Below are 24,539 nucleotides of genomic sequence, written 5' to 3'. Positions count from 1 at the left end.
TTAAATAAGAGATCGTTAATATTAATATCATAGAGCTACAATTTGGTTACAGGCAGGGCTTTTATTTTAAATAACAGAACTATTTTTGCAATATAAATATAGAAATGTATCATATATATATCTAGATCTATAAAAAGATAAAATAGAAATAAATAGAAGTCATAGGAAGATATTTAATATAGAATCGAAATAACATCATGCATCAATATACATGATAAATGGGAATGTGAAAAGTATAAATATGAAAGATAGTTAGAGAGAGTTTAAAAGAAAAGGATTTTGGAGGGGTTGTATTGGGTTAGAGGCAGTGTGTTTTAGTTTGTGTGCGGATGTTTTTTGGGCCGTTTATTTTTCAGGATTTTTCCAAGGGGATCGCCCCCGTTCTTTTCTGCCTCCCTTCCCTCCGGGCGAGCGGCAGCCCCCGGCTGTGGCCGGCGGCGGTGCTGCCGCCTTGTGGACAGAGAGCGGTACTGCAGCCCCCCCCCAGCCAGCGCCCTGCCCCTCGCCGCTGGGTGCCGGCTGACGGGGGGAAGGACGGCTGCCGAGCGTGGGAAGGGCGAGGCGCGGGAGCGAGCGGCAAGCGGGGCGGTGTCTGTAAATAGAGGGGAGGGGTGAAGGAGATTCGGGAGAGCAAAGGGACCCGATGACCGAGAAGAACGGCAGCGGCGAGGGCGGCCCGGCGGGGCCGCTTTCGGCGGGCGGCGGAGGCGCGGTCGCAGCGCTCACGGGCCGGGGGCGGCGGGCGGGGGGCGAGCGGCGTCGGAACAGGGCTGCACTCCCCTTTCCCGATCCCCGCGCGCCTCCCTCTCTAGACGCTGGAAGCGACCGCGTGCCGGAAAATGCCGCCGGGGCGGCGCGCGGGCGGCGGAGCGGGGCCCCGGCTTTCCCCGCCCCTCCTGCCGCCATCTTTGGAAGGTCAAGCGAGTCGTCGCCGTCCCGCCGCGTCCCCGTCTCGTCCCGCCGCGTTCCCGCCGCCTCCCCGTGCTTCCCCGCCGTCTCCACTCTGACACGATCCGCCCCCGTCCCGGACCCCCTCCGCTGCAGGGAAATGCAGGAGAACGCGAAAGCATCGGGGCAGAGCAGCCGCTGGAGGTGCCCGAGCCGTCTCCCCCTTGCCCGCAGGGCCGGAGTTGCCCACCGCCGGCAGCTGACAGGTACGCTGACAGCACGGGCGGCTCCGGCACGCTTTGCCTCGCTGTGTTCCGGTGCCGTGCTGCTGCGGGAGGACGGGGCCAGCGCTCCAAAGGCCAGAGCAGAGCGCTGGCGAATGGGAGGCGAGGAAGGCTTGGGCTAAGGATGGATTGAAACCGGGCTGCCTGTAAGTGCGCAGAGAGACCTTTGTCGTCCACGCTGCCAAAAGGAGCACCTGGTACGCCCTATAGGTGTGCCTTGTGTTTCACGTGTTTTCATTTCCTGTTTGCGTCGTCCCAAAAAGCAGGGACGGAGCAAATGGGACTGGTTCCCACTGTTGCTGTGTGAAGGCTTTTTACAGGCTGCTGTATTGATGTCATCTTTTTTTCACCCCAAGCTTGGCTTCTCCCATGCTTTTTCCGTAGCTGCTGCATTGGGTGTCCCCAGGAGGGCTGGGTCCCTCAGCAGGGGTCTTAGGAGTTGCTATGGATTCTGATTTTTCTGAAGCTGTATGGAGGCGTGCTAGCGAATCAGCTCTTTTCTCTCCTGAAAAGCTTTCCATCTATGTCCACCCGTGCGTCTCTGTGTTTTAATCACATAGCCGGACGCACTGAGGTTTTTACTTTCTAAGCCAAAAGCTGAAGCAGATGAGTGTTTGCTTTGTGTGTGTGAGGAGTGGCATTTGTGCTGGAGAGCTGCGGTTGGGAACAAAAGATGGACTTAATGTGCTCTGGGGACGGGCACGGGAGGAAACGCACAGAAAGGCAAGCAGTGATGATTGCGGAGGAGAAATGAGAGGTTGTTGCTTCCGATCCGTGGGGACTTTCCTTGGGAATGATCGATCAGAGAGCATATGGAAGTAGAGAGCATCTTCTGGCTGCTTCTGTTCTGTAAACTTCTCCCTGGCTTCACAGGTCCGTGCTGGAGAGTGGGAGAAAGGTCCCTGCTGTTTGCCGTGTCCTGGGTGGGCACAGAGCTCTGACCTTGGCCAGATGGGCTGGTGAGTATTGAATCAATCCCTGCCTCCTCGTGAACAAGTTGTTTGAAGGAGTTTGAGGCAGGGACGGCTTTTAGCCGGGTGCAGTTCAGTTTCTTTCTCACAGGTTTCCGGGTGTTTTGATCCTGACGTCACCAAACCCTCAGATTTGCTGAACTGGGGCTCTTACCTGTGTGACCCGTGAAATGTCCCGGAAGCTGATCGATGTCTTTGTGCTCCTGCTGTGTTCATTTGGGCTGTGCTTCAGGCTTCTCTCCCGGGGCCCTTGCCGTTGCTGTATCTCTTGGATGCCGTGCAGAACGGAATCAGGCAGCCAAGCCTCAGGTTCACCTTCTCCCTCACCCTCTGCGCTGCTCGTGTGGCACAGCAGATCCTGAAGCCAGGTACTGGAACGTGCTGCGTGTGTCACTGCTGGGGTGAAAAACAGAGGCCTGGGGAGTGTCGATCCCCTCACCTGCTCTGTGCTCGTGCGCTCTTGCCTGAGCTTTTCCTCCTGGGCAAGAGAAGGGGAGGGTGGGCAGCAATGGGAACGCGCCTCAGAGCAAAGGCCTTCTGCAGTTGCCGGGCTGTTCTCCCAGCTCGGAGCGCTGCACGCTCACTGACTGCAGCTTCCACGAATTGTCGTCCGTGCTTGTGGATTGGGAGCGCTGTCCTCCTCCACCATGCCAGCTTTTTCTCTTTACAGAGGAGCACGTGTACATAAGGGTAAAGAGATTCCTTCTGTCGCACTGGTATTTGGACCTGAGAAAGGTACCAGGTTTTCTCCAGCTTTTCTACAGTTTTGATTTTGAGGTAAGAGTCCCATTTTAGGTACCCAGTAATTCTTCAGAAATGTATTAGAAACAGCCGCAAAAATACAATGAAACCTCATTCTCCCACAGGTAGTTAATTAGAAGCGTCTTTCTTCTGTTTCATATAGGAATTCAAAATGTTATTTCTGTGGGGTTTTTGTTGTCTTCTTAATACTAACGCACAATGAGTTGTGCTGTGTATGCTCTGTGAGCACAAGAAAAGAATGTTCTGCCCCGGCTAGCTACAATTCCTCTTTGAGTTTAGGTTAGTAACTTGGAGTTCAACTGAAGTATTTTAGAAACAGCAACTTCTAAAATTCCATTTCCACTGCATGTTTGGGCTGCAGACTGACTGTTCCCAATGGATGTTAGCGATTAAATTTGATAGGAATGGAAAATTGAGAAGTCCAGAACAAGCTGTGGTAATTCCTGAGCTGGCACTCAGAGGGAACCGGGGTTTTGTGCTCTTAGGAGCAGGTATCCTTTGGAAATGTCGGAATGTCTGACGGTGGTATTTTTCTTTATGGCTTCCAGTACAAAACAGCACGAGTGGATCCTCAGATTTCTTGGGGAAGGGCTGCGTGACAAACATTGCTGTGAGCTCTATGTCTACCAGAGGATTTTCCAGGTCATTCTTGCCTTTTTCAGCAGTCCTTTGTGTGACCAGGGCTCCCAGGTAAGAATTGAAAAAGAACAGTTCCCAAATACCCCAAAACCACAAAAGCTTGTATTGGCCTCGAGATCTCAAGTACCAAACAGAAAGGAATAGCTGATTCTGCCTTGGTCCTCTTGAAAATCTGTTCCTTGTTGGTTTTGTGGATGTGTGGAGGGAGAAATAATTTTGCTTGTGTCTAAACCGGTCCCATCCTTATCCCCTGAAACTGGGACCGGTTCCTGCCGTCGTGGAGCCTCACGGGGGTGCCGTGGTTTTGCTCCTGCAGTCGGGGCCTTTTCTTTTTGGGGTCTCTATTTCCCCAGCCAGCACGTTTGTCACCTGCACAGTGCTTCGGCAGGAGGGAACCTCGCCTGCCGGGAGCTCTCAGGTTTGGGAGCATCCACCCTGAGGATTTCAGGTATCAAAACCTCGGACAAAAAGAGAAAATTGTCTTGCTACCTGAATACTTCTTGTAAGAGCAGCACCTGTGGTGCGAAGCGTTGAAGGGAGAATGTCTTTCCTTCTCTGGAGTTGCTGAGAACAGGCGGTGTTCATTTTAGCTGGGAGTTGATGGGGTACCAGCCAAATTGCTCATTTTATTTTAGATAATCAGATCTTGGCTGTAAAAGAACAAGTTGCATTCTCTGTTTCAGCGTCGTATTCTGGAGATATGACAGAGTGCTGCCCGTGTCACCTCTAGAGCTGCCCATGAGCTGATAGAGGATCACAGCCTCCTCTCGGGGGTCCTGCACGGCTTAGAGAAAAGGTAACCAGGGAAGTACGGGAGAAATGGGGACAATTTCCTGTCCACGGCTGAAGAATGACGTGGCTGAGGATGAAAGCAAGGGGGACAGACCTGGAGACGGGGGCACCCCGAGGGCTGCACTGGCAGAACTTGCTGAACTCTGAGGTGTCCCTTGTGTTTTTGAGAAGAGAATCAAGAGGCTTTCAGGTAGTGGTAGGAGGGACGATGGTGGGGGGGCTGTGTGATTTGGGAATCACTTCCTTGACAAAGCAAAAGGACACCTTGTGCTGGTGTCTTTAGCTTTTAAATTTCAAGCAGCCTCAGTTCCCATCCTGTCACAGGACCTGCTGCACAGGAAGTGGCACAGTAATGGATTTGAGCTGTCTCGAACGTTATTTCTCCTCCCCTTGCCTCTCCCTGACAAAAAAAATCTCTTCTGCAGGCACAGAGTGCCCTGACAGGTTCAGGCAAGTGCACCAAAAGTGCCCTAGAATATGGTCCCCCGTAGGAGATGGACCAGCTGCTGGTGAGGATCTGCCTTTCAAATGTGGTTTTCTTTTTTTTCTTTTTGTTCTGTTTTATTTTGTTTTTCAGGTTTCTGGAGAACAAGGTGATAAATAAAATAATTTCCTTACTCCATCCTCTATGGCTAATAAATTTAGGAGACAAGAGAGAAAACAGGAATCGGTCCCAGATGCTGCTGTTGAGATGGATATATGATCTGTCTGTCTGTAGATAGATATATGTATATACGTATATCTGTGTAGTGATAATAATGGGATTTTTTATGATACGTTGCTTCACCGTTTTATATTTTTAATAAAGTGTGATTTTAAGTTATTAGTTATGAGATTTTATTATAGTTATTGGCTAAAGTAACATTTTCTTGTATTTTATTGGTATCAAGTAATTAATGTTAATCATTAATTGGTAAGAGTTTGTAATGAATTATTAAGGTGTGAATATGTTCATTAAGGTACGTCTTTTTTAACTGTGGGTATTTTCATGTGTTTATATGGGTTTTTATGTTAATGATTTGGGGTTTTGATGTTATGAATATATTAGTATTTTATTAGGTTTTTCTTGTTAGTTTAGTTGTTTGGTGTGTAGATTATTCATGAAGTATGTTTATCTATAAATGCTTTAAATTTAAGTTATAAATCTACTTGTTAAGGATTTTTGTAGAGTTCTATGTAAAAATTTAAATCGGTAGGGGAGATAAAAAGCAGTAATTATTAATAAGATGAGTATTTTAGTTTTTAATAATGATTTAAGTTATTTAGTGATGTTTTAATTCTTGAAAATATTATTTCGTTATTTTTTATTTATGTGTGATTGATTAATTTAAAATTTTTGTAATGTTTTTGTAAATTGATTTCTTGTGATTTCATCAATTTATATATTTTTTAAATGTTTTATATTTATGATTGTGTGTGAATAATAAAAAATGAACAGTTGTTTTATTTTGTAAGATAGTATGTTTAAAGATGTTCCTATTTGGCAGTAATTTATTTAATGTTATAGATGTGTTATTGTTTCATTTGGCTAGTTAATAAGTAAGTTCATTTAATGTGGTTCAAGTGTGAGTTGTAGTTATTTTAGGTGTTAAAAGAGATGCAGAAATAATAGAATTAGGTTATTAAAAGGTCGTACTGTTTTGATCCTGAGAAGTAAATTTGTGTTGGAGCGATTGGGTATTTTTGGGTGGGTATTCTTTTTTTTTTGGTTGTTTGTTTGTGGTTTTTTTGGGGGTTTTTTTGGGTGTTTTTTTAATGTATTATTGTTAAGTTTGGTCTTAGTGGATTAATTGTTTTAAATTGTAGGTTTGCTGTTTTGAGGTAACTTCTTTGTGGTTTTGTGTGGTTTGGGGGTTGTTTTGTAACTAAATATTGTACAAGTATTTGTTTGTAATGATTTGAGTAATTTGACTTTTGGTGGTTTACCTGTCATTTGGGGTATGAGTGTATAAATGTTATTTGAAGAGTTTATGTTACGTGTAAGTTTTTTGATTTGCAATTTAGTGTTTGTAAAGGATAAGGTTAGTTGTGAGGAGGTATACAAACGAGACACGTTGAAAAGAGATTTTTCGGGTTGGTGACTGATAAACAGTGTATTTGGATGCGTGGTTTTAGTTAGTGTTACTTGTTTGTTCTGTTTTGGTTGTGGAACTATTTCTTTTAGGGTTTTTTGGTGTGTTTTAAATAAGGCTTGACACAGTGAGTAGGACTCGTGTGTGATTTTTCTTTTTTTAAGTGTGGAAACTTAAGTATAACGTGTTCTTTAGGTTCTGAAATTGACGGGACTACTTTATCGGCTACTTACTGAGTCTTGTAGTTGAGTAGGTTTTTGTAACTCTGATTTTGAAATCAAAGAAGAAAACTGAGGAGACGAAGGAGGTAGAGAAGTTTATCTCCTTCTAGGACAGAAAGGGTTTAGCGCAGAAAGTGCTGGCTCTGATGTGGCGCGGGGGTTTCCGTGCGCCGGCCGGGCCGGGCGCGGGGCTCGGCGGCAGGAGAGCGGCGAGCTGTGCGCGTGCGCGGGAGGGGCGCTCCCGCGGGGAGCCGAGCGGAGCCGAGCGGAGCCGAGCGGCTCCGAGTTGAGGCGAGCCGAGCTGCGCCGAAGAGGCGAATCCAGCCGAGTCTAGCGGAGAACAGCCCGAGTGTAGGCGAGGAGCCGAGTGGGGCCGAACCGAGCCGAGCTCCGCCGAGCGCAGCATCCCGAGCAGGGCGGGCCGCCGGGGCGGTCTCGGGGTGGATCGGCGCTCTCTGAGGCTCCCCCTCTTGTCCCTCTCTCTACCAATCCTTCTTCCTTTCTTCCTCCTTCCCGTATTCCCCTTCTTTCTCTCTCTATCCCTTAGTTCCCTCTCTCCCCAAAGCCGACCCCTTTCTCTCCCTTTTCGGTCTCCCCTCCCGTCCCCCCCTCTACCCTTCCTTCCTCCTCCCCGTATTCCTGTTCTTTGTCCGCGGACCCTCCCCTCCTCTCCCTCGCAAACCCGACCCCCACTGCCCTGTCCCTATCCCGCTCCTCCGTTCTATTCCTCTTCTCTCCCTCCTCTGTGCACCGTCCCTCTTCCCCGCTCCCGGCCTTTCCCTTGCCCTCCCGCTTTCCTCCACAGCCCGACCTCCCTCCCTCCATACGCTGTCTCACGCCCTGCTAGCCCTCCTCTCTTGCCGTCGCCCCGTTCCTTCTTTCCCCGCAGCCGCGGGGCCGGGGGCGCCGGAGCATAAAGCCCAGAGGGCCGGAGCCCGGCGGCCCCGGGCCCTTGCGGGAGTCCCCGCACGGGGCCGGAGGCTCTCGGCGGATCCCCCCGTGCCGGTCAAACCCCGCCCGGCCCCGCCGGACCTGCGGCTTTGCCGGCATCGCGCTGAGAGCGGCCCCCGCTCGGTGCCGTGCCGTCCGTGCCGCGTCCCCGCCGTCTCTGCCGCTCCCTCTCTCTGCCCCTCGCCCGTGACAGCGAGGCTGGGCAGGAGCTTCGACCCTTCTGGCGGCTGCCCCCCTTTCTTGTTGCGGCAGAGTCCCTTTCGGGGGGGATGTACATGTGGAAAGGGATGGAAGCAAGTGCTGGGCTGCTGTCCGGGGCAGTTAGACTCCTTCTGTGCCTTCTTTGGGGGCCAGGAAAAAGGGGTGAAGACTCGGGGCTCTGGTGTCATTTGGGGCACCCTAAGGTCCCTAGGAGAGGGACGCACGCTGCGGCGGAGGAGCAGGTGGGTGGCGAATGAGGGGGGGTCCTGCCGGGTGCCGTCCCCCCGAGGGACCCAAAGCTGCCCCAAAATGCACAGGGAGGGGGGTGTGTAGAATACTACTAAATCCTGGCAAATGTTTCGTTTTTATAGGTATTGGTAAAAATAGGAAAGTATTGCTAAATTCATTTGGAAAGAAAGCCAGAACAGCCCCAGGTATGCGCTGTGAGGATGTAATGTATAATTAATATACGTGTATATAGAAATAGAAATAGAAAATAGAAAAAAAATACAAAATCACAGAAATCGATACAATACCTAATAGATATTCTAGTGTATATGTCTTATTATACCACATTACATGTAATATATTATATCTATCTAAATATAGTACGTCAATATACTGTAATATAATATACAAGAGCATATAGATGTAAATATCAAAAGCATGAATATAGAAATATTCAAATATAGTTTAAAATAAAAGGATTTTTAAAATTTTGTATTTGTTAGTAGGCAGGGTTTTTATTGTAAAAATTAGAAATATAAATAAGTTAGAAATCTATGTATAGAAGTATATCATACGTACATTAAAATCTATATAAAAATTAAAATGTAAGTAAATAGAAGTATTAGCAGTATGTATGAAATATAATATATATAATATTTTATCTATCTTGTTATCTTATTATATATATGATATCCATTTATAAATATAATCCATCCATAGAAAGTATAAATGCAAATGTGATTATAAAGATGAAAATATGCTATAAATATTTAAATATTGTTTAAAGAAAGGGCTTTTTTGGTTTTTATTTGGTTCGAGGCAGGGTTTTTATTAAAAAAAATATGAATATACATTTTATTTTGATAGACTTCTAAATATAAAAATATATAATCAATGTATAAAGATAGATATAAAAATATAAAATATAAGTAAAAATAAGCAATAGGAAGAGATAGAATATAAATAACGACATATATCAATCTACCTTTAAAATGCAAATTTGAATATAAATGCGAAAAATATATAGATAAATTTACAAACAGTTTAAAAGAGTTTTTTGTTTTTTTTTTTTTAGGTTTTTACTTGGATAGATGCAGGGATTTTATTTTTAAAAATATAAACCTTTTAGAAATATCAATCTAAATATAGAAATATGTAATCAATATATTAAGACATGCATAAAAATATAAAATAAAATAAACTTTAAGTAATATGAATGAATATAAGAAATTATAAAATGATCATTATACATCAGTATACATTTTAAATCAAAATGTGAATATAAATATTAAAAATATAAAAATAATATAGATTGAAATATAGCTTAAAAGAAAAGATTTTTTATTTTGGTTATTATTGGGTTAGAGGCAGGTTTTTTTGTTTTTTTTTTTTTTTGTCGGTGTTTTTTGGTTTCGTGCGGGCTGTTTAGGGGCATTTATTGCAGAGGATGTTTTGAAGGGGGTCGCGCCTGTTCTTCTTTGCGCGCCTTCCCCGCCTGCAGCCCCAGGGCGGGCGGCAGTGCCGCCGCCTTGTGGCCAGAGTGCGGGACTGCAGCCCTCGCCCGAGGTCCTCCCGCGGCCGCCATCTTGGGAGTGGGTTGTCGCGGACTCGCTTGACCTTCCCAATATGGCGGCAAAAAAGGCGGGAAAAACGAGGACCACGGTCTGTTTACTGCACTGCCTGCACGCCACCCTGACGCCGGCGCCGCCCCGCGGGTTTTTTTTTCGCTTTTTCCCGTGTCGTGGCCACGGACTGTGAGCTCAGCGGCTGCGCGGGCGGTCAGGTTGTGAGCGGGCGCCGACAGGCATCGGCAAAAACGCCTCTCCCTTCCGAGGGCCTCACGCGGCCGCCATCTTGAAAGTGTCGCGGCGTCCGGGACACTCTTGACCTTCTCAATATGGCGGATAGGAAAAAAAAAAAAAAAAAAAAAAAAAAAAAAAAAAAAAAGCGCGGGAAAATCGTGGTCCGCGTGCTGCACTGCCCGCGCGCCACGCAGGCGCCGCCCCGCCGGGATTTCCCGCGGCCTTGCCAGTACTGCGGACACGGGCTGTTGCCACACTTGCGCCGCGGACGGGTGGGTTTCAGGCAGCATTTTTCTTTTAAATAAGAGATCGTTAATATTAATATCATAGAGCTAGAATTTGGTTACAGGCAGGGCTTTTATTTTAAATAACAGAACTATTTTTGCAATATAAATATAGAAATGTATCATATATATATCTAGATCTATAAAAAGATAAAATAGAAATAAATAGAAGTCATAGGAAGATATTTAATATAGAATCGAAATAACATCATGCATCAATATACATGATAAATGGGAATGTGAAAAGTATAAATATGAAAGATAGTTAGAGAGAGTTTAAAAGAAAAGGATTTTGGAGGGGTTGTATTGGGTTAGAGGCAGTGTGTTTTAGTTTGTGTGCGGATGTTTTTTGGGCCGTTTATTTTTCAGGATTTTTCCAAGGGGATCGCCCCCGTTCTTTTCTGCCTCCCTTCCCTCCGGGCGAGCGGCAGCCCCCGGCTGTGGCCGGCGGCGGTGCTGCCGCCTTGTGGACAGAGAGCGGTACTGCAGCCCCCCCCCAGCCAGCGCCCTGCCCCTCGCCGCTGGGTGCCGGCTGACGGGGGGAAGGACGGCTGCCGAGCGTGGGAAGGGCGAGGCGCGGGAGCGAGCGGCAAGCGGGGCGGTGTCTGTAAATAGAGGGGAGGGGTGAAGGAGATTCGGGAGAGCAAAGGGACCCGATGACCGAGAAGAACGGCAGCGGCGAGGGCGGCCCGGCGGGGCCGCTTTCGGCGGGCGGCGGAGGCGCGGTCGCAGCGCTCACGGGCCGGGGGCGGCGGGCGGGGGGCGAGCGGCGTCGGAACAGGGCTGCACTCCCCTTTCCCGATCCCCGCGCGCGTCCCTCTCTAGACGCTGGAAGCGACCGCGTGCCGGAAAATGCCGCCGGGGCGGCGCGCGGGCGGCGGAGCGGGGCCCCGGCTTTCCCCGCCCCTCCTGCCGCCATCTTTGGAAGGTCAAGCGAGTCGTCGCCGTCCCGCCGCGTCCCCGTCTCGTCCCGCCGCGTTCCCGCCGCCTCCCCGTGCTTCCCCGCCGTCTCCACTCTGACACGATCCGCCCCCGTCCCGGACCCCCTCCGCTGCAGGGAAATGCAGGAGAACGCGAAAGCATCGGGGCAGAGCAGCCGCTGGAGGTGCCCGAGCCGTCTCCCCCTTGCCCGCAGGGCCGGAGTTGCCCACCGCCGGGAGCTGACAGGTACGCTGACAGCACGGGCGGCTCCGGCACGCTTTGCCTCGCTGTGTTCCGGTGCCGTGCTGCTGCGGGAGGACGGGGCCAGCGCTCCAAAGGCCAGAGCAGAGCGCTGGCGAATGGGAGGCGAGGAAGGCTTGGGCTAAGGATGGATTGAAACCGGGCTGCCTGTAAGTGCGCAGAGAGACCTTTGTCGTCCACGCTGCCAAAAGGAGCACCTGGTACGCCCTATAGGTGTGCCTTGTGTTTCACGTGTTTTCATTTCCTGTTTGCGTCGTCCCAAAAAGCAGGGACGGAGCAAATGGGACTGGTTCCCACTGTTGCTGTGTGAAGGCTTTTTACAGGCTGCTGTATTGATGTCATCTTTTTTTCACCCCAAGCTTGGCTTCTCCCATGCTTTTTCCGTAGCTGCTGCATTGGGTGTCCCCAGGAGGGCTGGGTCCCTCAGCAGGGGTCTTAGGAGTTGCTATGGATTCTGATTTTTCTGAAGCTGTATGGAGGCGTGCTAGCGAATCAGCTCTTTTCTCTCCTGAAAAGCTTTCCATCTATGTCCACCCGTGCGTCTCTGTGTTTTAATCACATAGCCGGACGCACTGAGGTTTTTACTTTCTAAGCCAAAAGCTGAAGCAGATGAGTGTTTGCTTTGTGTGTGTGAGGAGTGGCATTTGTGCTGGAGAGCTGCGGTTGGGAACAAAAGATGGACTTAATGTGCTCTGGGGACGGGCACGGGAGGAAACGCACAGAAAGGCAAGCAGTGATGATTGCGGAGGAGAAATGAGAGGTTGTTGCTTCCGATCCGTGGGGACTTTCCTTGGGAATGATCGATCAGAGAGCATATGGAAGTAGAGAGCATCTTCTGGCTGCTTCTGTTCTGTAAACTTCTCCCTGGCTTCACAGGTCCGTGCTGGAGAGTGGGAGAAAGGTCCCTGCTGTTTGCCGTGTCCTGGGTGGGCACAGAGCTCTGACCTTGGCCAGATGGGCTGGTGAGTATTGAATCAATCCCTGCCTCCTCGTGAACAAGTTGTTTGAAGGAGTTTGAGGCAGGGACGGCTTTTAGCCGGGTGCAGTTCAGTTTCTTTCTCACAGGTTTCCGGGTGTTTTGATCCTGACGTCACCAAACCCTCAGATTTGCTGAACTGGGGCTCTTACCTGTGTGACCCGTGAAATGTCCCGGAAGCTGATCGATGTCTTTGTGCTCCTGCTGTGTTCATTTGGGCTGTGCTTCAGGCTTCTCTCCCGGGGCCCTTGCCGTTGCTGTATCTCTTGGATGCCGTGCAGAACGGAATCAGGCAGCCAAGCCTCAGGTTCACCTTCTCCCTCACCCTCTGCGCTGCTCGTGTGGCACAGCAGATCCTGAAGCCAGGTACTGGAACGTGCTGCGTGTGTCACTGCTGGGGTGAAAAACAGAGGCCTGGGGAGTGTCGATCCCCTCACCTGCTCTGTGCTCGTGCGCTCTTGCCTGAGCTTTTCCTCCTGGGCAAGAGAAGGGGAGGGTGGGCAGCAATGGGAACGCGCCTCAGAGCAAAGGCCTTCTGCAGTTGCCGGGCTGTTCTCCCAGCTCGGAGCGCTGCACGCTCACTGACTGCAGCTTCCACGAATTGTCGTCCGTGCTTGTGGATTGGGAGCGCTGTCCTCCTCCACCATGCCAGCTTTTTCTCTTTACAGAGGAGCACGTGTACATAAGGGTAAAGAGATTCCTTCTGTCGCACTGGTATTTGGACCTGAGAAAGGTACCAGGTTTTCTCCAGCTTTTCTACAGTTTTGATTTTGAGGTAAGAGTCCCATTTTAGGTACCCAGTAATTCTTCAGAAATGTATTAGAAACAGCCGCAAAAATACAATGAAACCTCATTCTCCCACAGGTAGTTAATTAGAAGCGTCTTTCTTCTGTTTCATATAGGAATTCAAAATGTTATTTCTGTGGGGTTTTTGTTGTCTTCTTAATACTAACGCACAATGAGTTGTGCTGTGTATGCTCTGTGAGCACAAGAAAAGAATGTTCTGCCCCGGCTAGCTACAATTCCTCTTTGAGTTTAGGTTAGTAACTTGGAGTTCAACTGAAGTATTTTAGAAACAGCAACTTCTAAAATTCCATTTCCACTGCATGTTTGGGCTGCAGACTGACTGTTCCCAATGGATGTTAGCGATTAAATTTGATAGGAATGGAAAATTGAGAAGTCCAGAACAAGCTGTGGTAATTCCTGAGCTGGCACTCAGAGGGAACCGGGGTTTTGTGCTCTTAGGAGCAGGTATCCTTTGGAAATGTCGGAATGTCTGACGGTGGTATTTTTCTTTATGGCTTCCAGTACAAAACAGCACGAGTGGATCCTCAGATTTCTTGGGGAAGGGCTGCGTGACAAACATTGCTGTGAGCTCTATGTCTACCAGAGGATTTTCCAGGTCATTCTTGCCTTTTTCAGCAGTCCTTTGTGTGACCAGGGCTCCCAGGTAAGAATTGAAAAAGAACAGTTCCCAAATACCCCAAAACCACAAAAGCTTGTATTGGCCTCGAGATCTCAAGTACCAAACAGAAAGGAATAGCTGATTCTGCCTTGGTCCTCTTGAAAATCTGTTCCTTGTTGGTTTTGTGGATGTGTGGAGGGAGAAATAATTTTGCTTGTGTCTAAACCGGTCCCATCCTTATCCCCTGAAACTGGGACCGGTTCCTGCCGTCGTGGAGCCTCACGGGGGTGCCGTGGTTTTGCTCCTGCAGTCGGGGCCTTTTCTTTTTGGGGTCTCTATTTCCCCAGCCAGCACGTTTGTCACCTGCACAGTGCTTCGGCAGGAGGGAACCTCGCCTGCCGGGAGCTCTCAGGTTTGGGAGCATCCACCCTGAGGATTTCAGGTATCAAAACCTCGGACAAAAAGAGAAAATTGTCTTGCTACCTGAATACTTCTTGTAAGAGCAGCACCTGTGGTGCGAAGCGTTGAAGGGAGAATGTCTTTCCTTCTCTGGAGTTGCTGAGAACAGGCGGTGTTCATTTTAGCTGGGAGTTGATGGGGTACCAGCCAAATTGCTCATTTTATTTTAGATAATCAGATCTTGGCTGTAAAAGAACAAGTTGCATTCTCTGTTTCAGCGTCGTATTCTGGAGATATGACAGAGTGCTGCCCGTGTCACCTCTAGAGCTGCCCATGAGCTGATAGAGGATCACAGCCTCCTCTCGGGGGTCCTGCACGGCTTAGAGAAAAGGTAACCAGGGAAGTACGGGAGAAATGGGGACAATTTCCTGTCCACGGCTGAAGAATGACGTGGCTGAGGATGAAAGCAAGGGGGACAGACCTGGAGACGGGGGCACCCCGAGGGCTGCACTGGCAGAACTTGCTGAACTCTGAGGTGTCCCTTGTGTTTTTGAGAAGAGAATCAAGAGGCTTTCAGGTAGTGGTAGGAGGGACGATGGTGGGGGGGCTGTGTGATTTGGGAATCACTTCCTTGACAAAGCAAAAGGACACCTTGTGCTGGTGTCTTTAGCTTTTAAATTTCAAGCAGCCTCAGTTCCCATCCTGTCACAGGACCTGCTGCACAGGAAGTGGCACAGTAATGGATTTGAGCTGTCTCGAACGTTATTTCTCCTCCCCTTGCCTCTCCCTGACAAAAAAAATCTCTTCTGCAGGCACAGAGTGCCCTGACAGGTTCAGGCAAGTGCACCAAAAGTGCCCTAGAATATGGTCCCCCGTAGGAGATGGACCAGCTGCTGGTGAGGATCTGCCTTTCAAATGTGGTTTTCTTTTTTTTCTTTTTGTTCTGTTTTCTTTTGTTTTTCAGGTTTCTGGAGAACAAGGTGATAAATAAAATAATTTCCTTACTCCATCCTCTATGGCTAATAAATTTAGGAGACAAGAGAGAAAACAGGAATCGGTCCCAGATGCTGCTGTTGAGATGGATATATGATCTATCTATCTATCTGTATATAGATATATGTATATACGTATATCTGTGTAGTGATAATAATGGGATTTTTTATGATACGTTGCTTCACCGTTTTATATTTTTAATAAAGTGTGATTTTAAGTTATTAGTTATGAGATTTTATTATAGTTATTGGCTAAAGTAACATTTTCTTGTATTTTATTGGTATCAAGTAATTAATGTTAATCATTAATTGGTAAGAGTTTGTAATGAATTATTAAGGTGTGAATATGTTCATTAAGGTACGTCTTTTTTAACTGTGGGTATTTTCATGTGTTTATATGGGTTTTTATGTTAATGATTTGGGGTTTTGATGTTATGAATATATTAGTATTTTATTAGGTTTTTCTTGTTAGTTTAGTTGTTTGGTGTGTAGATTATTCATGAAGTATGTTTATCTATAAATGCTTTAAATTTAAGTTATAAATCTACTTGTTAAGGATTTTTGTAGAGTTCTATGTAAAAATTTAAATCGGTAGGGGAGATAAAAAGCAGTAATTATTAATAAGATGAGTATTTTAGTTTTTAATAATGATTTAAGTTATTTAGTGATGTTTTAATTCTTGAAAATATTATTTCGTTATTTTTTATTTATGTGTGATTGATTAATTTAAAATTTTTGTAATGTTTTTGTAAATTGATTTCTTGTGATTTCATCAATTTATATATTTTTTAAATGTTTTATATTTATGATTGTGTGTGAATAATAAAAAATTAACAGTTGTTTTATTTTGTAAGATAGTATGTTTAAAGATGTTCCTATTTGGCAGTAATTTATTTAATGTTATAGATGTGTTATTGTTTCATTTGGCTAGTTAATAAGTAAGTTCATTTAATGTGGTTCAAGTGTGAGTTGTAGTTATTTTAGGTGTTAAAAGAGATGCAGAAATAATAGAATTAGGTTATTAAAAGGTCGTACTGTTTTGATCCTGAGAAGTAAATTTGTGTTGGAGCGATTGGGTATTTTTGGGTGGGTATTCTTTTTTTTTTGGTTGTTTGTTTGTGGTTTTTTTGGGGTTTTTTTTGGGTGTTTTTTTAATGTATTATTGTTAAGTTTGGTCTTAGTGGATTAATTGTTTTAAATTGTAGGTTTGCTGTTTTGAGGTAACTTCTTTGTGGTTTTGTGTGGTTTGGGGGTTGTTTTGTAACTAAATATTGTACAAGTATTTGTTTGTAATGATTTGAGTAATTTGACTTTTGGTGGTTTACCTGTCATTTGGGGTATGAGTGTATAAATGTTATTTGAAGAGTTTATGTTACGTGTAAGTTTTTTGATTTGCAATTTAGTGTTTGTAAAGGATAAGGTTAGTTGTGAGGAGGTATACAAACGAGACACGTTGAAAAGAGAGTTTTCGGATTGTATTTGGATGCGTGGTTTTAGTTAGTGTTACTTGTTCTGTTTTGGTTGTGGAACTATTTCTTTTAGGGTTTTTTTTTGTGTGTTTTAAATAAGGCTTGACACAGTGAGTAGGACTCGTGTGTGATTTTTCTTTTTTGAAGTGTGGAAACTTAAGTATAACGTGTTCTTTAGGTTCTGAAATTGACGGGACTACTTTCTCGGCTACTTACTGAGTCTTGTAGTTGAGTAGGTTTTTGTAACTCTGATTTTGAACTCAAAGAAGAAAACTGAGGAGACGAAGGAGGTAGAGAAGTTTATCTCCTTCTAGGACAGAAAGGGTTTAGCGCAGAAAGTGCTGGCTCTGATGTGGCGCGGGGGTTTCCGTGCGCCGGCCGGGCCGGGCGCGGGGCTCGGCGGCAGGAGAGCGGCGAGCTGTGCGCGTGCGCGGGAGGGGCGCTCCCGCGGGGAGCCGAGCGGAGCCGAGCGGAGCCGAGCGGCTCCGAGTTGAGGCGAGCCGAGCTGCGCCGAAGAGGCGAATCCAGCCGAGTCTAGCGGAGAACAGCCCGAGTGTAGGCGAGGAGCCGAGTGGGGCCGAACCGAGCCGAGCTCCGCCGAGCGCAGCATCCCGAGCAGGGCGGGCCGCCGGGGCGGGCTCGGGGTGGATCGGCGCTCTCTGAGGCTCCCCCTCTTGTCCCTCTCTCTACCAATCCTTCTTCCTTTCTTCCTCCTTCCCGTATTCCCCTTCTTTCTCTCTCTATCCCTTAGTTCCCTCTCTCCCCAAAGCCGACCCCTTTCTCTCCCTTTTCGGTCTCCCCTCCCGTCCCCCCCTCTACCCTTCCTTCCTCCTCCCCGTATTCCTGTTCTTTGTCCGCGGACCCTCCCCTCCTCTCCCTCGCAAACCCGACCCCCACTGCCCTGTCCCTATCCCGCTCCTCCGTTCTATTCCTCTTCTCTCCCTCCTCTGTGCACCGTCCCTCTTCCCCGCTCCCGGCCTTTCCCTTGCCCTCCCGCTTTCCTCCACAGCCCGACCTCCCTCCCTCCATACGCTGTCTCACGCCCTGCTAGCCCTCCTCTCTTGCCGTCGCCCCGTTCCTTCTTTCCCCGCAGCCGCGGGGCCGGGGGCGCCGGAGCATAAAGCCCAGAGGGCCGGAGCCCGGCGGCCCCGGGCCCTTGCGGGAGTCCCCGCACGGGGCCGGAGGCTCTCGGCGGATCCCCCCGTGCCGGTCAAACCCCGCCCGGCCCCGCCGGACCTGCGGCTTTGCCGGCATCGCGCTGAGAGCGGCCCCCGCTCGGTGCCGTGCCGTCCGTGCCGCGTCCCCGCCGTCTCTGCCGCTCCCTCTCTCTGCCCCTCGCCCGTGACAGCGAGGCTGGGCAGGAGCTTCGACCCTTCTGGCGGCTGCCCCCCTTTCTTGTTGCGGCAGAGTCCCTTTCGGGGGGGATGTACATGTGGAAAGGGATGGAAGCAAGTGCTGGGCTGCTGTCCGGGGCAGTTAGACTCCTTCTGTGCCTTCTTTGGGGGCCAGGAAAAAGGGGTGAAGACTCGGGGCTCTGGTGTCATTTGGGGCACCCTAAGGTCCCTAGGAGAGGGACGCACGCTGCGGCGGAGGAGCAGGTGGGTGGCGAATGAGGGGGGGTCCTGCCGGGTGCCGTCCCCCCGAGGGACCCAAAGCTGCCCCAAAATGCACAGGGAGGGGGGTGTGTAGAATACTACTAAATCCTGGCAAATGTTTCGTTTTTATAGGTATTGGTAAAAATAGGAAAGTATTGCTAAATTCATTTGGAAAGAAAGCCAGAACAGCCCCAGGTATGCGCTGTGAGGATGTAATGTATAATTAATATACGTGTATATAGAAATAGAAATAGAAAATAGAAAAAAAATACAAAATCACAGAAATCGATACAATACCTAATAGATATTCTAGTGTATATGTCTTATTATACCACATTACATGTAATATATTATATCTATCTAAATATAGTACGTCAATATACTGTAATATAATATACAAGAGCATATAGATGTAAATATCAAAAGCATGAATATAGAAATATTCAAATATAGTTTAAAATAAAAGGATTTTTAAAATTTTGTATTTGTTAGTAGGCAGGGTTTTTATTGTAAAAATTAGAAATATAAATAAGTTAGAAATCTATGTATAGAAGTATATCATACGTACATTAAAATCTATATAAAAATTAAAATGTAAGTAAATAGAAGTATTAGCAGTATGTATGAAATATAATATATATAATATTTTATCTATCTTGTTATCTTATTATATATATGATATCCATTTATAAATATAATCCATCCATAGAAAGTATAAATGCAAATGTGATTATAAAGATGAAAATATGCTATAAATATTTAAATATTGTTTAAAGAAAGGGCTTTTTTGGTTTTTATTTGGTTCGAGGCAGGGTTTTTATTAAAAAAAATATGAATATACATTTTATTTTGATAGACTTCTAAATATAAAAATATATAATCAATGTATAAAGATAGATATAAAAATATAAAATATAAGTAAAAATAAGCAATAGGAAGAGATAGAATATAAATAACGACATATATCAATCTACCTTTAAAATGCAAATTTGAATATAAATGCGAAAAATATATAGATAAATTTACAAACAGTTTAAAAGAGTTTTTTGTTTTTTTTTTTTAGGTTTTTACTTGGATAGATGCAGGGATTTTATTTTTAAAAATATAAACCTTTTAGAAATATCAATCTAAATATAGAAATATGTAATCAATATATTAAGACATGCATAAAAATATAAAATAAAATAAACTTTAAGTAATATGAATGAATATAAGAAATTATAAAATGATCATTATACATCAGTATACATTTTAAATCAAAATGTGAATATAAATATTAAAAATATAAAAATAATATAGATTGAAATATAGCTTAAAAGAAAAGATTTTTTATTTTGGTTATTATTGGGTTAGAGGCAGGTTTTTTTGTTTTTTTTTTTTTTTGTCGGTGTTTTTTGGTTTCGTGCGGGCTGTTTAGGGGCATTTATTGCAGAGGATGTTTTGAAGGGGGTCGCGCCTGTTCTTCTTTGCGCGCCTTCCCCGCCTGCAGCCCCAGGGCGGGCGGCAGTGCCGCCGCCTTGTGGCCAGAGTGCGGGACTGCAGCCCTCGCCCGAGGTCCTCCCGCGGCCGCCATCTTGGGAGTGGGTTGTCGCGGACTCGCTTGACCTTCCCAATATGGCGGCAAAAAAGGCGGGAAAAACGAGGACCACGGTCTGTTTACTGCACTGCCTGCACGCCACCCTGACGCCGGCGCCGCCCCGCGGGTTTTTTTTCGCTTTTTCCCGTGTCGTGGCCACGGACTGTGAGCTCAGCGGCTGCGCGGGCGGTCAGGTTGTGAGCGGGCGCCGACAGGCATCGGCAAAAACGCCTCTCCCTTCCGAGGGCCTCACGCGGCCGCCATCTTGAAAGTGTCGCGGCGTCCGGGACACTCTTGACCTTCTCAATATGGCGGATAGGAAAAAAAAAAAAAAAAAAAAAAAAAAAAAAAAAAAGCGCGGGAAAATCGTGGTCCGCGTGCTGCACTGCCCGCGCGCCACGCAGGCGCCGCCCCGCCGGGATTTCCCGCGGCCTTGCCAGTACTGCGGACACGGGCTGTTGCCACACTTGCGCCGCGGGCGGGTGGGTTTCAGGCAGCATTTTTCTTTTAAATAAGAGATCGTTAATATTAATATCATAGAGCTACAATTTGGTTACAGGCAGGGCTTTTATTTTAAATAACAGAACTATTTTTGCAATATAAATATAGAAATGTATCATATATATATCTAGATCTATAAAAAGATAAAATAGAAATAAATAGAAGTCATAGGAAGATATTTAATATAGAATCGAAATAACATCATGCATCAATATACATGATAAATGGGAATGTGAAAAGTATAAATATGAAAGATAGTTAGAGAGAGTTTAAAAGAAAAGGATTTTGGAGGGGTTGTATTGGGTTAGAGGCAGTGTGTTTTAGTTTGTGTGCGGATGTTTTTTGGGCCGTTTATTTTTCAGGATTTTTCCAAGGGGATCGCCCCCGTTCTTTTCTGCCTCCCTTCCCTCCGGGCGAGCGGCAGCCCCCGGCTGTGGCCGGCGGCAGTGCTGCCGCCTTGTGGACAGAGAGCGGTACTGCAGCCCCCCCCCAGCCAGCGCCCTGCCCCTCGCCGCTGGGTGCCGGCTGACGGGGGGAAGGACGGCTGCCGAGCGTGGGAAGGGCGAGGCGCGGGAGCGAGCGGCAAGCGGGGCGGTGTCTGTAAATAGAGGGGAGGGGTGAAGGAGATTCGGGAGAGCAAAGGGACCCGATGACCGAGAAGAACGGCAGCGGCGAGGGCGGCCCGGCGGGGCCGCTTTCGGCGGGCGGCGGAGGCGCGGTCGCAGCGCTCACGGGCCGGGGGCGGCGGGCGGGGGGCGAGCGGCGTCGGAACAGGGCTGCACTCCCCTTTCCCGATCCCCGCGCGCGTCCCTCTCTAGACGCTGGAAGCGACCGCGTGCCGGAAAATGCCGCCGGGGCGGCGCGCGGGCGGCGGAGCGGGGCCCCGGCTTTCCCCGCCCCTCCTGCCGCCATCTTTGGAAGGTCAAGCGAGTCGTCGCCGTCCCGCCGCGTCCCCGTCTCGTCCCGCCGCGTTCCCGCCGCCTCCCCGTGCTTCCCCGCCGTCTCCACTCTGACACGATCCGCCCCCGTCCCGGACCCCCTCCGCTGCAGGGAAATGCAGGAGAACGCGAAAGCATCGGGGCAGAGCAGCCGCTGGAGGTGCCCGAGCCGTCTCCCCCTTGCCCGCAGGGCCGGAGTTGCCCACCGCCGGGAGCTGACAGGTACGCTGACAGCACGGGCGGCTCCGGCACGCTTTGCCTCGCTGTGTTCCGGTGCCGTGCTGCTGCGGGAGGACGGGGCCAGCGCTCCAAAGGCCAGAGCAGAGCGCTGGCGAATGGGAGGCGAGGAAGGCTTGGGCTAAGGATGGATTGAAACCGGGCTGCCTGTAAGTGCGCAGAGAGACCTTTGTCGTCCACGCTGCCAAAAGGAGCACCTGGTACGCCCTATAGGTGTGCCTTGTGTTTCACGTGTTTTCATTTCCTGTTTGCGTCGTCCCAAAAAGCAGGGACGGAGCAAATGGGACTGGTTCCCACTGTTGCTGTGTGAAGGCTTTTTACAGGCTGCTGTATTGATGTCATCTTTTTTTCACCCCAAGCTTGGCTTCTCCCATGCTTTTTCCGTAGCTGCTGCATTGGGTGTCCCCAGGAGGGCTGGGTCCCTCAGCAGGGGTCTTAGGAGTTGCTATGGATTCTGATTTTTCTGAAGCTGTATGGAGGCGTGCTAGCGAATCAGCTCTTTTCTCTCCTGAAAAGCTTTCCATCTATGTCCACCCGTGCGTCTCTGTGTTTTAATCACATAGCCGGACGCACTGAGGTTTTTACTTTCTAAGCCAAAAGCTGAAGCAGATGAGTGTTTGCTTTGTGTGTGTGAGGAGTGGCATTTGTGCTGGAGAGCTGCGGTTGGGAACAAAAGATGGACTTAATGTGCTCTGGGGACGGGCACGGGAGGAAACGCACAGAAAGGCAAGCAGTGATGATTGCGGAGGAGAAATGAGAGGTTGTTGCTTCCGATCCGTGGGGACTTTCCTTGGGAATGATCGATCAGAGAGCATATGGAAGTAGAGAGCATCTTCTGGCTGCTTCTGTTCTGTAAACTTCTCCCTGGCTTCACAGGTCCGTGCTGGAGAGTGGGAGAAAGGTCCCTGCTGTTTGCCGTGTCCTGGGTGGGCACAGAGCTCTGACCTTGGCCAGATGGGCTGGTGAGTATTGAATCAATCCCTGCCTCCTCGTGAACAAGTTGTTTGAAGGAGTTTGAGGCAGGGACGGCTTTTAGCCGGGTGCAGTTCAGTTTCTTTCTCACAGGTTTCCGGGTGTTTTGATCCTGACGTCACCAAACCCTCAGATTTGCTGAACTGGGGCTCTTACCTGTGTGACCCGTGAAATGTCCCGGAAGCTGATCGATGTCTTTGTGCTCCTGCTGTGTTCATTTGGGCTGTGCTTCAGGCTTCTCTCCCGGGGCCCTTGCCGTTGCTGTATCTCTTGGATGCCGTGCAGAACGGAATCAGGCAGCCAAGCCTCAGGTTCACCTTCTCCCTCACCCTCTGCGCTGCTCGTGTGGCACAGCAGATCCTGAAGCCAGGTACTGGAACGTGCTGCGTGTGTCACTGCTGGGGTGAAAAACAGAGGCCTGGGGAGTGTCGATCCCCTCACCTGCTCTGTGCTCGTGCGCTCTTGCCTGAGCTTTTCCTCCTGGGCAAGAGAAGGGGAGGGTGGGCAGCAATGGGAACGCGCCTCAGAGCAAAGGCCTTCTGCAGTTGCCGGGCTGTTCTCCCAGCTCGGAGCGCTGCACGCTCACTGACTGCAGCTTCCACGAATTGTCGTCCGTGCTTGTGGATTGGGAGCGCTGTCCTCCTCCACCATGCCAGCTTTTTCTCTTTACAGAGGAGCACGTGTACATAAGGGTAAAGAGATTCCTTCTGTCGCACTGGTATTTGGACCTGAGAAAGGTACCAGGTTTTCTCCAGCTTTTCTACAGTTTTGATTTTGAGGTAAGAGTCCCATTTTAGGTACCCAGTAATTCTTCAGAAATGTATTAGAAACAGCCGCAAAAATACAATGAAACCTCATTCTCCCACAGGTAGTTAATTAGAAGCGTCTTTCTTCTGTTTCATATAGGAATTCAAAATGTTATTTCTGTGGGGTTTTTGTTGTCTTCTTAATACTAACGCACAATGAGTTGTGCTGTGTATGCTCTGTGAGCACAAGAAAAGAATGTTCTGCCCCGGCTAGCTACAATTCCTCTTTGAGTTTAGGTTAGTAACTTGGAGTTCAACTGAAGTATTTTAGAAACAGCAACTTCTAAAATTCCATTTCCACTGCATGTTTGGGCTGCAGACTGACTGTTCCCAATGGATGTTAGCGATTAAATTTGATAGGAATGGAAAATTGAGAAGTCCAGAACAAGCTGTGGTAATTCCTGAGCTGGCACTCAGAGGGAACCGGGGTTTTGTGCTCTTAGGAGCAGGTATCCTTTGGAAATGTCGGAATGTCTGACGGTGGTATTTTTCTTTATGGCTTCCAGTACAAAACAGCACGAGTGGATCCTCAGATTTCTTGGGGAAGGGCTGCGTGACAAACATTGCTGTGAGCTCTATGTCTACCAGAGGATTTTCCAGGTCATTCTTGCCTTTTTCAGCAGTCCTTTGTGTGACCAGGGCTCCCAGGTAAGAATTGAAAAAGAACAGTTCCCAAATACCCCAAAACCACAAAAGCTTGTATTGGCCTCGAGATCTCAAGTACCAAACAGAAAGGAATAGCTGATTCTGCCTTGGTCCTCTTGAAAATCTGTTCCTTGTTGGTTTTGTGGATGTGTGGAGGGAGAAATAATTTTGCTTGTGTCTAAACCGGTCCCATCCTTATCCCCTGAAACTGGGACCGGTTCCTGCCGTCGTGGAGCCTCACGGGGGTGCCGTGGTTTTGCTCCTGCAGTCGGGGCCTTTTCTTTTTGGGGTCTCTATTTCCCCAGCCAGCACGTTTGTCACCTGCACAGTGCTTCGGCAGGAGGGAACCTCGCCTGCCGGGAGCTCTCAGGTTTGGGAGCATCCACCCTGAGGATTTCAGGTATCAAAACCTCGGACAAAAAGAGAAAATTGTCTTGCTACCTGAATACTTCTTGTAAGAGCAGCACCTGTGGTGCGAAGCGTTGAAGGGAGAATGTCTTTCCTTCTCTGGAGTTGCTGAGAACAGGCGGTGTTCATTTTAGCTGGGAGTTGATGGGGGTACCAGCCAAATTGCTCATTTTATTTTAGATAATCAGATCTTGGCTGTAAAAGAACAAGTTGCATTCTCTGTTTCAGCGTCGTATTCTGGAGATATGACAGAGTGCTGCCCGTGTCACCTCTAGAGCTGCCCATGAGCTGATAGAGGATCACAGCCTCCTCTCGGGGGTCCTGCACGGCTTAGAGAAAAGGT

At 48.0% G+C, this 24,539-nt stretch overlaps 3 long non-coding RNA genes across 3 annotated transcripts; all 3 read left to right on the top strand.

The window, feature by feature from the left end:
* Positions 1-2,486: 2,486 nt before the first annotated feature.
* On the top strand, positions 2,487-3,539 carry LOC128806736 (uncharacterized). Its single transcript, XR_008436921.1, has 3 exons — positions 2,487-2,511; positions 2,814-2,920; positions 3,454-3,539. It is a non-coding gene; the product is annotated as an uncharacterized LOC128806736 (long non-coding RNA).
* A 9,055-nt stretch (positions 3,540-12,594) lies between these two features.
* Positions 12,595-13,647, top strand: LOC128806734 (uncharacterized). Its single transcript, XR_008436919.1, has 3 exons — positions 12,595-12,619; positions 12,922-13,028; positions 13,562-13,647. It is a non-coding gene; the product is annotated as an uncharacterized LOC128806734 (long non-coding RNA).
* Positions 13,648-22,682: 9,035 nt separating this feature from the next.
* On the top strand, positions 22,683-23,735 carry LOC128806710 (uncharacterized). Its single transcript, XR_008436912.1, has 3 exons — positions 22,683-22,707; positions 23,010-23,116; positions 23,650-23,735. It is a non-coding gene; the product is annotated as an uncharacterized LOC128806710 (long non-coding RNA).
* The last annotated feature ends 804 nt before the right edge of the window (positions 23,736-24,539 follow it).

The sequence above is a fragment of the Vidua macroura genome, chromosome 4 (genome assembly GCF_024509145.1).
Source record: "Vidua macroura isolate BioBank_ID:100142 chromosome 4, ASM2450914v1, whole genome shotgun sequence".
NCBI classification, from domain to species: domain Eukaryota; kingdom Metazoa; phylum Chordata; class Aves; order Passeriformes; family Viduidae; genus Vidua; species Vidua macroura.
The sequence above is the reverse complement of the archived record's forward strand: the minus strand, read 5'-3'. Positions and strand labels throughout refer to the sequence as shown.